Raw genomic sequence first — 12,799 nt, 5'->3', positions numbered from 1 at the left:
GGGGAACGAGGGCAAATAGACGAGAAAAGAGTGGCAGTAACGAAGGGGAAGCTACAGGTTTGGTGGAGGAAGTGGAGGAAGTCGAGGGAGAGATAATAACATAAATCGGGGAGATAATGTTTCCTATACCTTTTTTAGATAGTTATTTTGGGGGAAGAGGGGAGTGAAAACTAGTTTAAGGAGAAGAGGATATAAAGAAAGGAAAAAAATAGGAGGGGGAGCAAAAGGCTAGGTGGCGCCAGCCGCCGCCCGTTACAAAGGGTGTAGCCGCCATCCATCCATCCATCCATCCGCAACACAAATACAAAGCACTAAGATTGATCATGTTGAAAAATACAAGTATTTGGGCATATGGCTAAACGAGGGCAAAAAGTACTTGGAAGAACAGGAAAAAATTATGATTGAAAAAGTGAAAAGGAACTCAGCTGTAATGAAACACAAGGCACTATGGAACTATATTAGGTACGAGGTGGTAAGGGGCGTATGGAAAGGGGTTATGGTACCTGGCCTCACATTCGGAAATTCAGTACTGTGTATGAAATCGGAAGTTCAGGCATGCATGGAAACGAGACAGAGGAATGTAGGCAGGTTGGCCTTAGGAGCACACGGGAACACCCCTAATGAGGGAGTGCAGGGGGACATGGGATGGACGTCATTTGAAGGTAGAGAGGCAATAAGTAAAATAAAATTTGAACAGAGACTCCCAGCATTGGAGCAAAAAAGGTGGGCAGGAAAAGTGTGCAAATATCTATACATGCAAAGTTTGAACACAAAGTGGACACTCAGAACGAGAAAGCTGAGGAATAGATACCTACAGCCTAGGGAGGTGGTCCAACGTGGTTCTAGTGTGGGATAGAGGTGAAGGAGACGGAAAGAAAAATGTGGGAAGAAAGATTGCTCGGAAAGCCAGCGCTATCTATGTATAGGTCACAAAAACAGGAGATTAAGAGGGAGCTCTTATTCGATAACTCGCGGGGCAGCTCACTATTATTCGAAGCTAGGACGGGGGTTTTGAGAACGAAAACATACAGGGCTAAATTTGAAGACGTGGACCTTGTGTGCACAGCTTGCGGAGCCGAAATGGAGACCACAGAGCATATAGTGCTGAGATACACAGACCTTCGCCCGATTCTGGCAAAGGGAACAGTGGCAGATATGGCAGGGGCATTAAGTTTTCCCGGGTGTTAGATATGGCGCCGTTTCCTGAGGCTACTTCGAGTTCCCCAAACCACTTCGAATCGCAGCACAGCTAATTGAGGAATGCAGAAGCAGGGGTGCCACATTCCTGAGGCAGGACACTTGCAAACAAGTTCGTACCCCGCCGCGATTAGAAGGGGCCCTCGGACAATGGAGCCCAATCGTCACCCTTCTTCGCCTTTGAAGAAGGCATTTGCTACCACAGCGGAGCCGTACCACCGGGAGCAGGTGGGCCCTCGTACAATGGAGCATGAGCGCCCCCCCTTCTCCACCTTAGAAGAAGTGCATTGCAAGTCAGCGAGGCAAGACCGCAGATAGCCGCCGGGTGTGACACCGCGACACGGGCGCCAACGATTGGCCGAAAATGGCGTCATCTGAGCGGACTCTCCCATTGGTCAAACATGACGCGACTTCCAGTGCTCGAAGGGTTTATAAGAAGCATTCCAGAGAGACCAGGGCGTTCCCTGATTCCCTGATTCACCTCTCTCGAACTTCTTGCCGCGGGCCGCAGCGTCCGAGTTGCTGCCGGCCCGTAATGACTGTACGAATGTTACTTGACTCTCACCTCTCTGTATATAATGTAAAATAAACCCTCCCAAGTTTTGTTTTCATTCCGAAGTCCGTCCCTCAACCCCTACATCTGGTTGGCAGTGGTGAGATCGCCTCCGAATGCAACAGCTGGTGGCAACGCTACGGATAAACCTTCGTCGAGAGAGATCCTAAGGAACCGGGTAGAGCGAAGAAGAGAGAGCCTTCGTCGAAAGACATCCGAAGAAACTGGGAGAAGCGAAGAAGGAGCGAGCCTTCGACCTAGGGAGCCCGGAGGAACCGGCAACAGCGGACGAATGAACCGGATGGCAGGGTGCTGCAACCGTAAGTGAGCGCGTGGTGTTTTTCCTTATGATTCGCCAGACTCAAATGTTGTGTGTTCATTTTGATAGTTCTGGGAATCGGGAGTTTGATGCATTGTGTGTTTGCACAAATTAATTAAGGAAAACAGTTTCAACCACCTGTCGGGGCAGCTGCCATGGATCTTAGAGGGTTGACGAGGTTAGACTTGTTGGTGTGCGACGATTTGGGAGTTGAGGCGGACGAACGGATGAAGACGCCAGCTATCATAAAGGCGATTCAAGATAGTGGCAATGATGACAAAAGCATTGAGCTTGCTTGGGAGGTGATACAGGAGCCACGGGAGCGTGAGCGTTGTGAACGTTTGCGGGAGCGTCGTGAACTTAGGAGTGAGCGTAAGCGTCAAGAACGCGAGAATGAACGGAAGCATGAGCTTCAAGAACTTACTCTTAGGTGTGAGCGTCACGAACGTGAGAATAAACGCGAACGTGAGTATCAGGAACGTAAGCATGAGCGTGAGCAAAAGTATGAGAGAGAGAAGGCAGCACTGATCAAAGAGATACAGTATTGTGATCAGTTATAGGCACAGAGACAACGGCTGTCTGAGAATTCTGTAGGAAGTACAGAGCGAAAGAATGAGGAAGTGTCTAGCAGATTTTCGCCAAAAGCCGACGAGAAGAGTAGTGCCTGTGAGATTGGCTGCCTATTCATAAGTGAAGGGAAAAGGCTAGCTGCTAACGATGCCTTAGTGGCAACAGAGGCCGTTAAAGGCCGTAGTGAGAGCGACGAGGTGCTGTGCCAACAGAGGACTGTAGAGACAGCTAGGCCAGCTGCGAACAAATTGGCACAGTTACCGAGCGTGTGCGTCGCTGGTAATGTTAGCGAGGTTGCTAGCGAAGAAAAGAGTACTGCTGACCCGACAGACGCGCGCACCCATGTAGAGCCAGATCTGCGTGCAGAAGTGAAGTGTGAGCTGGACGATGTAGTTGAGAATAGTTCTCGGGGTGGCGAGCTCCGTAGCTCACGAGAGAACAACTGCATTGTTCAGGGATCGGTGCGGCTCTCCGCCAGTCTAGATAGCCTAGATAGGGATGGTTCAGTTATTAATCATTCGGACTGTGCGCGTGAGACAGCGATCGATACCGACGGGCTGTGTGCCGAGGCACAGCGTGAGCAGGGCAATGTAGCAGAGGGCAGTTCGCAAGAGTGCGAGTTGTCTAACTCGAGTAAAGCCTGCTGCATTGTTCCAGAGTCGGTTGAGCTGTCCGCCAGTCGAGGCAGAGAGAGTGTTGATTTAAGTGAGAATCGCTCAGACTGTGCGGGTAAGAGACCGATCCGGGCCGACAAAATGTGTACCGGCCAGCACGAGGCACGAGGCGACATGAAAGCGAGTGCAAAGAGAAAGCGCCGTAAAAAGAAGCGCGGTAAAGACCGAAAGTCGGTAACTAATGTAGCGCCGCCAAAGATGGCGAGAAACCCAAATGGGCAGGGCGCGAGGAGAAGAAAGGTGCGGTCGTCATTGACGATGTTGACGCACCCAAAATGTTCAAACCACCGGTCCAAGGGGGACCGCGAAGCATGTTCTGCACGGACGCGGACAAAGGGCACGAGGCTGTTAAACTCCTCGTCGTTCCGTAGTTCTTTTCATACCTCAGCGTGCAGTTCGAAGAAACGCAAGGTGGCAGGACGAGACCAGGTGGGGAGTAGCGACGCGGTCAGTCGAGGTCCTGTTGAAAGCGGGGCGGGAGGACGCAAATTGGCAGGGGACTGAAGTCTTGAAGGAGCTGATAGTGAGTCAGCCCTTTTGTTGTTTCTCCGCAGCCAGAGTAGCTTTGAAACCGCGACCACACCGGGTTCGACTCAAAGTATGAGTCAGACGTAAGCGTTTGGAAAGGGAGGCCAAGAGAGCTTGCGTAGAAGTAAAACGTGTTGTTTTTTTATTTTGAGCATTGGAAAGTTTTCGCGATTTGAGACTAGGATTTCTTTCAAGGTGTAAGGTTTGAGCTTTGTTTATGTTTTGGTTTGAGAAAGCTCCGAGATTTGAAAGATGCGTTTTAAGTAAACATGTAGTCTCGCGAGATGCTCATTAATAAGTAGATAGTTTTTTTTTATTGTGTGTGTGAGTAACCTGAAGGTCAAGGTTATCGTCGAAAGGCCTATGGTAAAGCGCGTGTGTTATTTAACCTTCTTTCTTTTTAAGTGTTTTTCAATTTTCTAAGGTTAAGCGCGTAGATTTTCAGTGAGTGCATGATTTGCACTGAGAAGCGTTCTTAGTTCCATTAGCCCATGTCCTGTGTGGATGGAAGGAAGCAGATTTATGACTGGGTTGCTCGTGTGTGTTGAGGGCAGCCGTATTCTGACTTCTCTGATAAGTATGCGTGGAACGAGTTATTAAAAGACGCATTATTTTAAGGGTTCTGCGGAGTGTGTAAGTCCCGCAATTTTAATTGTTCGTTTAAGTCACGTGTCCTGTAGGACTTTCAGGGAAGAAACGTGAGTAAGCGTAAATGAAAAGTTTGCCTACAACGCAAGTACGCGTTTTGTTTAGTGACCACAATGCTAGTGCGCTTGTGATTACGTGCTTGTGAGGTTGACCAGATTGTTCAGTGGCACCAATACGTGCGATAAGTACGCCACTGCGATAGATTGGAAACATGCTGTTCGTGTAGTTAGGCCACTTAAGTTATGTTCGGCTGTTTTCATTTGTTGTTTGCATCGTCAACGACCCTTTGTTTTGCAACAACAATAGTACTCTGGTCTTGTCGGCATTCGAGGAGAAATGGATAGCTGTTTGGAAGGGTGGTTGGAACTGTTTTGTCAAATTTGGGGAAATAAAAGATCAGGGTTCATTTTGACTCAGTAATAGCCTGGCGAGTCAGGGGTGAAGAGCCTGCGCTTACACGTGGGGCAGCGCTGTGTTGTTTTGTTTTTTTTGACGTATGTTCTCCAGGGCCCAGGATCCCGAAGTTCGTCAAACGAGGCTCGACACCAATACCCTGCAGGTTCTTTCAGCGTTCCTCATGGCCAGCGAATTAGTTCACCGGCCATTCAGAACAACCGGGGCGAGGACGAGCTGTTAGATATGGCGCCGTTTCCTGAGGCTACTTCGAGTTCCCCAAACCACTTCGAATCGCAGCACAGCTAATTGAGGAACGCAGAAGCAGGGGTGCCACATTCCTGAGGCAGGACACTTGCAAACAAGTTCGTACGCCGCCGGGATTAGAAGGGGCCCTCGGACAATGGAGCCCAATCGTCACCCTTCTTCGCTTTTGAAGAAGGCATTTGCTACCACAGCGGAGCCGTACCACCGGGAGCAGGTGGGACCTCGTACAATGGAGCATGAGCGCCCCCCCCTTCTCCACCTTAGAAGAAGTGCATTGCAAGTCAGCGAGGCAAGACCGCAGATAGCCGCCGGGTGTGACACCGCGACACGGGCGCCAACGATTGGCCGAAAATGGCGTCATCTGAGCGGACTCTCCCATTGGTCAAACATGACGCGACTTCCAGTGCTCGAAGGGTTTATAAGAAGCATTCCAGAGAGACCAGGGCGTTCCCTGATTCCCTGATTCACCTCTCTCGAACTTCTTGCCGCGGGCCGCAGCGTCCGAGTTGCTGCCGGCCCGTAATGACTGTACGAATGTTACTTGACTCTCACCTCTCTGTATATAATGTAAAATAAACCCTCCCAAGTTTTGTTTTCATCCCGAAGTCCGTCCCTCAACCCCTACACGGGGAACGAGGGCAAATAGACGAGAAAAGAGTGGCAGTAACGAAACGGAGGCTAGAGGTTAGTTGGAGGAAGTGAAGGGAGAGATAATACCATAAATCGGGGAGATAATGTTTTCTATACTTTTTAGATGGTTATTTTGGGGGAGGGGAGAGTGAAAACTAGATTAAGGAGAAGAGGATATAAAGAAAGGAAAAAAATAGGAGGGGGATCAAAAGGCTAGGTGGCGCCAGCCGCCGCCCGTTACAAAGGGTGTAGCCGCCATCCATCCATCCATCCATCCATCTATCCGCATTGTTGATATCGCAATCATGTGAAATGAGCCCTCTAAAAAGCGCATTGCGACGCGTGCGACAGCACCGATTTTCGTCGTTGCAGTCGCAGCATGTGAAACAGCCTTGAGCTTCGTCTGCCGTTCCGAGTTTTTCTTTCTTTTTTTCTTCTCCTTCTTTTTTTTGCGTAACCGCGACTGCGATAGTGATCGTAAAATGGTGTGCGGTTGAAATAACTAAAAATTTGTGGGCATTTATATCGCGATCGCAGTACTTCTTGCACGTGATGGTCGGCCGGCTGCGCTGCTGAATTTTCCCACGCGTTTCTGTCATACAATGCCGTACACGTTTGTTTCTGAGAATAACGAAATTTTGGGCGACATCTTGTGAACTGCTGCTTATTTACACGTTCTCAGGTGCATGCTAGTATGTTGGCGAGGTCCAGCTTACGTCTCAGATGTCTGTAACGATCGAAACATTTACGCCTGTTGGACTATTGCGCCGAATTCGCACATTGTCGTATTTTTAGTAATAGAGTCCCGGCCACGGCGCCCGCATTTTGATGAGGGCGAAATGGCAAAACACCCGTGTGCTTAGATTTGGGTGCACGTTAAGAAACCCAGGTAGTCGAAATTATTCCGGAGTCCCCCACTATGGCGCGATTCATAATCAGATCGTGGTTTTGGCACGTAAAACCCAATAATTTAGTGTTTAGTAATGCTGAACATTTGTCTCTTTTCACTGTTAATTCAATTTCTGTCCAGTGATTTGCCGTGTCGCTTAAGTTTAGGCTACCGTTTGAGTTTTTTTTACTCAATCGCGTTTGCAATCGCGGAAGTTCCGAATAAGGGAACTATATTGTAGGCATTTGTATTTCAATGGCAGCACCTCGCACACAGGGCTGTTGACCAACCGTGCTGCTTTAGCTTTCTTCTGCCATTTGCTATCATTTGGGCCACCGTATGTGCTTACATGTGTGCGCGTCGCGCTGGATAAGATTACGAGACTGCTGCATCCCCATAGTGTCATTGTATATTTACTGGAGTTATATAGTCGACATTCGCCTAATTTTTGTTTATTATTGCGATATAAATTGTGGGGACACTCCTCACGAAATTTCGCTGACACGGACGTGCGCCGCGATGGGTAGTCTGGTAGTATTAAGAACGGCCAGCTGCAGTGCAAGTTTGCCACCCAGTTACAACTATGGCGGCAACATTCCGGGAGCGTCGCCGCCAACTTCTAGCCACAGCGTGACTAAATCGACTTTGTGTCGGGGAACAATACGGGCATCCCCACTCTCCGTCGCTTCAGCTAGGATGCGTTCGATGAAGTAGGCTTTGTGCTGAAACCGCCACCAACCTCTAGCCTCATCGCCGTTGTGACGGAATGAGTTCGGCGGGCCAACTATTGTTCCCCAACTCCCCAACGTGGTCCCGATCTGCTGCGGCTGCGCGAGTTGCCGCGGGGACGCCGTTTTGTGCTGCTTCCCACGCACCGACCAAGACGCAAGACAACGCGCTACCCGGAACGGCTGCGAGTTCTACGGGGCCCCTCTGACGTCGGCTCCGGACCTTCGCACGTGTGTGCATTTGTGTGTGTAGACCGTCCTGCGGGGAGGCGGCTAGTATGCGATGACGAAACGAACGTTCGCATCACCTTGTATCGGGAGAGGACCGAGTGTTTAAAAACCGCTGTTGTGCGGCTGCTCAGGACACTCTCTCTTAAACAGTCATGTTAGACTGATGTACTTTCTCAAACAGTCATGTTAGACTGATATATATACTGTAAATAAACCCATATTCCTCCTTCTCGATGAAAAGCAGTCCTTCCCTTCATCAACGTCCTCAGCGTGGATAAGTTGGACGACGGCATGGGCCAGCTACCTTCTAATTCATGCCCGACTCCAATCTTGACAACGGATCACGAGCGATGGGATTGAGCCCTCAATCCTGACAACTGGCTGACAACGGTGAGATGGACTTTGCGACGTGGTGCTGTATCTGCGGTGAGTGCTTGGTTCTTGCTTTGACTCTCTAGGGTTCATTTCGTGGTTCTGTTTAGAACAGTAGGGAAGCTAGATTGTTGAGTGTTAGCTAGGTTGTGTTTTCCTACCTAGATTTAGAGAGCAGGATCAAGGCAGTAAAGCAGCAATCATGGAGTTAAAGACACTGCTGAGAGACGAGTTGTTGATTGTTGGTGAGGAACTGGGCCTAGATGTACGCAAGGAAATGCTAAAATCAGAATTAATGGAGCTAATTTCCAATCAGGCCAGTGAAGAAGAAATTAAAATGGGATTGGAACTTCTCAATAAGAGAGAGAAACGGGAAAGAGAAGAACGGGACAGAGAAGAACGCGAAAGAGAGAGAGAGGAACGCGATAAAGATGGCGAGTTAAGAAAAATTCAACTTGAACTTGAAAGCGAACGTTTGGAGTTGTCTCAAGGAAGTGAAGGCGCTCTGGGACGATCAAGTGAGGCAGAATCGTACCGCATGGACAGGCTATTAAAGCCATTTGAGGTCGGGACCGACATAGGCTTGTTCCTAAGCAATTTTGAAAGGACTTGCGAGAAGATGAACTTCGGCCCGAGTACATGGCCATAGCGGTTGCTGTCTATGTTGCCGTGTGAGACGGCGGGAGTAATCGCCAGACTGAGTGCACAGGATGCATATGATTATGCAAAAGTTAAGGCCGGTCGCTTGAAGAAGTACCGCCTTTCAGCCGAAGCTTTTCGGCAAAGGTTTAGGAGCACAGGCAAGAAAGATAGTGAGGGCTATCGGGAGTTTGCATATAGCTTAAAGGCCAACCTAGTCGAGTGGCTTAAAAGCGCGGAAGCGTACGACAGCAGAGACATGATCATTGAATGCATCTGTCTAGAGCAGTTTTACAAAACCATCCCCCAAGCTGTGAAACTGTGGGTACAAGACAGAGGGAATGTAAACACTGTGGAAAGGGTGGCTGAATTAGCCGAAGAGTACGCAACCCGTAGAAAGTTGAACGCCGAGGACGGAAATTGGGACGGTCGAAATGGACCGCGGAAACCAATTCCGTTAAAGAAGGGTTGACAGACTAGACGACCGGAGCCTGTAGACGTGGAGGAAAAGCGCCCAAAATAGAGCGAGGAGAAATCAAACAGGGAAACATTACCAAAAGAGTACGAAAGAAAATTCGAATCTTTTAGGCCGATCCGCTGTTATAAGTGCCACAAACTGGGACATATAGCTATAAACTGCGGGAAGCCTAGCGTAGTTTTCTCATACGTAAATGAAAAAGACGAGAATATGGAACTTTTAAGCCCATATCTTCACGACATGCAAGGTAATGGCAAACCATGCCGAGTGCTAAGAGACAGTGCCGCCACGATGGACATTGTCCATCCGTCTTACGTGACGGTAGATGACTTCACCGGAGAAGTAGCATGGATAAAACAGGTTGTAGAAGAACACAGCGTGTGTTTGCCCATGGCCAAAGTCAAAATCAGTGGACCATTCGGGGAGCTAGAGACTGAGGCTGCAGTTTCCAAATTTTTGTCACTGCAGTACCCTTACATCTTTTCGAATCGTTCGAATCAGTTACTGCGTGACAAAGGGCTCAAACTGGGAGAGGGCATAGTACAGGCATTGACCCGAGTCCAAGCTCGTAAGATCGCGTCGCTTTCGGCTGAAAATGCACAAGCTCCTCCAGCGGAAGCAGAAAAGGGGATAACTTCAATACCCGAATCCTAGCTAGGCCCGAGGGACAAAAGAACAGTTGAGGAGAGCCTGCCAGCTGACCAGCTCAATGAGAGCGTCGCACTAGAGTGTCAAAGTTCTAGCCTGCAGGAAGAGCAAGCTGACGCACTCACAAGCGAGACAGGGTCGCTATTATCACCGGCCTCAAAGAACTTTGATCAGCTCTTACGTGTGGATAGAGAGTCACTGCAGTGACTCTCTGGCAGCCGAGCAAAAGAATGATGAGAGCTTAGCTAAATTACATGACACAGCTAAAGAAGGCATTGCTAGGCGCAACGTGACGATACATGAGAGAGGAGGATTGTTGTATCGGCACTACAGAGATCGAAAGGGTAGGATTTTGGATCAGTTAGTCGTACCCAATAAGTACAGGGAGGACCTTTTGAGTCTCTGTCATGGAAATGGGTGGTCCGGCCACCTAGGCATAAACAAATCAAAGGAAATATTGCTTATGGAATACTACTGGCCTGGCTGTTTCAAAGACGTAGAAAACTTTGTAAGATCATGCGACGCCTGCCAGCGTTCTGGTAAACCAGGAGAGACATGGAAAGCTCCACTGAACGTACTGCCCTTAATAACAGAGCCTTTCAGACGACTTGTAATGGACACGGTATGGCCTCTTCCAAAAACAAAATCGGGCTACAGGTACTTGTTTACCATGCTTTGTCCGGCTACCAAGTTTCCAGAAGCAATCCCTTTGAAAGAGCTCAGTTCCACGGAAGTAGTAGACGCGCTTTTGTCAGTGTTTGCACGAGTTGGGCTTCCAACCGAAATTCAGGCAGATCAAGGGTCAGTATTCACGAGCGCACTGACTTCCACATTCTTGCAAAAGTGCGGGGTAAAGTTAATACACAGTTCTGTCTATCACCCTCAGTCAAACAGTGTAGAGAGTTGGCATTCGGTGCTTAAGCGAATTTTGCGTGCGCTCTGTTACGAGCACAAGGAGGACTGGGAGAACTGTCTGCCGGCAACTTTGTTTGCTTTGCGAACGGTTCCACATGAAGCGACAGGGTTCTCTCCAGCAAAACTAGTGTGTGGGAGGACACTCCGTTCTCCATTGAGAATTTTAAGAGAGATGTGGGAGGAAAGAGGGGAGAGTCCAACATTGGTTGAATACGTGCTAAATTTGCTGGAACGGCTAAGCGCAACCCAAGAACTAGTCGGAAAGAACATGGGAATAGCTCAAAAGAACGCCAAATTCTATTACGACAAGAATGCGAGGCTTCGTACGTTTAACGCCGGAGACCAGGTAATGATCCTCAAACCTTCAAGAAAGAACAAGCTTGAAGTTCACTGGGACGGGCCCGTTAAAGTGTTGCACAAACTTTCATATACTAACTATGCTCTGAAAATGCCCGGTCGCAGGAAGGAAGTGAAGATATATCACTGTAATTTGATGAAGCCGTATGTAGAGCAGAGCGGAGTCGTTAACTTTACCATCAAAGAGCAGGATGGCACTAGTACCAAGTTTAAGGAGTATAGGGTGACCTCCAACTCTGAAATCGGCCTAGAAGAAGTAGTAGAACACTCGGTAAGCTCGCACGCTCTAAGACCCGAGCAGCTAGATGAGCTAAAAAAGGTGTTAGGGGAATATCTCGACAGATTCAGCGATCGGTCGGGTAGAACCGAACTAATAACGCATGAAATTGAGCTGACATCAACCGAACCAATAAGATCAAAGCCTTACAGGGTGTCTCCAAGAGAGAGAGATATTACGGAGGCGGAGATACAGCGCATGCTAGAGTTGGGAGTTATTGAGCCCGCTGAGAGTGACTACACGTCACCGCTAATACTGGTAGAAATCCCTAACGAGGACCCTCGTCCGTGTGCTGACTACAGGAAGTTAAATGCCATCACTAGGGATCAGCTGTACCCGATACCCAACATTGAGGAACGAATTGAAAGAGTTACCGCTGCTAAATACATTTCAACTATAGATCTCGTGCGGGGGTACAGGCAAGTTCCCCTTTCAGAAAGGGCCAGCCGCTATGCCGCATTCATCTCGCCTGTAGGCACTTTTCGCCCTCTCGCACTCAGCTTCGGGCTGAAGAACGCACCGTTTAGCTTCTCTAAGTTAATGGATATTGTCCTAAAAGACTTGCAGGAGTTCGCCTTGCCCTATCTTGATGATGTAGCAATTTTTTCGCGCTGGGAACAACACGTATCGCACCTCAAGCAGGTGTTCTCACGGTTGAGGGAAGCGGAAAAGTGTAGGTTTGGTTGTTCGCGGGTTACTTATCTGGGCCATGTTGTCGGTCAGGGCATGAGATGACCGGCCAAGCTGAAAATAGCTACGATTGGAGAATTTTCTCAGCCGCGCTCGAAAACAGACCTTCGTTCATTTTTGGGACTTGTGGAATACTATCAACGGTACATTCCAAATTACTCGCAAGTGGCAAGTCCATTAACAGACGCCCTCCGAAAGGGAGCACCGAGTAACGTACTCTGGGATAAGGACAAAGAGAACGCTTTCCAAAGATTGAAAACGCTATTGGTTTCTCGTCCTGTGCTTCACGCGCCAGACCACACAAAGGAATTCATAGTTCAATGCGACTCAAGCAACAGAGGTATGGGCGTGGTACTTGGTCAGGTCGGCGACGATAACGAGGAGCATCCTATCCTCTATGCCAGCCGTAAACTAAATGTAAGAGAGGAAGCCTACAGCGCTTCAGAGAAGGAATGCGCTTGTTTAATTTGGGCCGCCCAGAAGTTGTCGTGTTACTTGTACGGAGCGAAATTCATCTTCGAGACCGACCACTGTCCTCTAACGTGACTCAATCAAATGTCACACAAAAATGGCCGCTTGCTCCGATGGAGTCTCACTCTCCAAGAGTACAACTTCTCCGTTAGATATAAGAAGGGAAAGTTGCATAGCAATGCGGATGTTTGAGCAGGCTAATTTGAATTCTGCGTTTGAGGGTCCCGCCTAAATTTTAGGGTTACTAGTGTTAATTTTGTTAAGCCAAGAAGATCCCTTCTCATTTAGCAGGATTCCCTCCATGACTGCTGAATTTGTCAGCACA

Source organism: Dermacentor albipictus, unplaced genomic scaffold (assembly GCF_038994185.2).
Source record: "Dermacentor albipictus isolate Rhodes 1998 colony unplaced genomic scaffold, USDA_Dalb.pri_finalv2 scaffold_20, whole genome shotgun sequence".
Lineage (NCBI taxonomy): Eukaryota > Metazoa > Arthropoda > Arachnida > Ixodida > Ixodidae > Dermacentor > Dermacentor albipictus.
Note: the sequence above shows the minus strand (reverse complement) of the source record.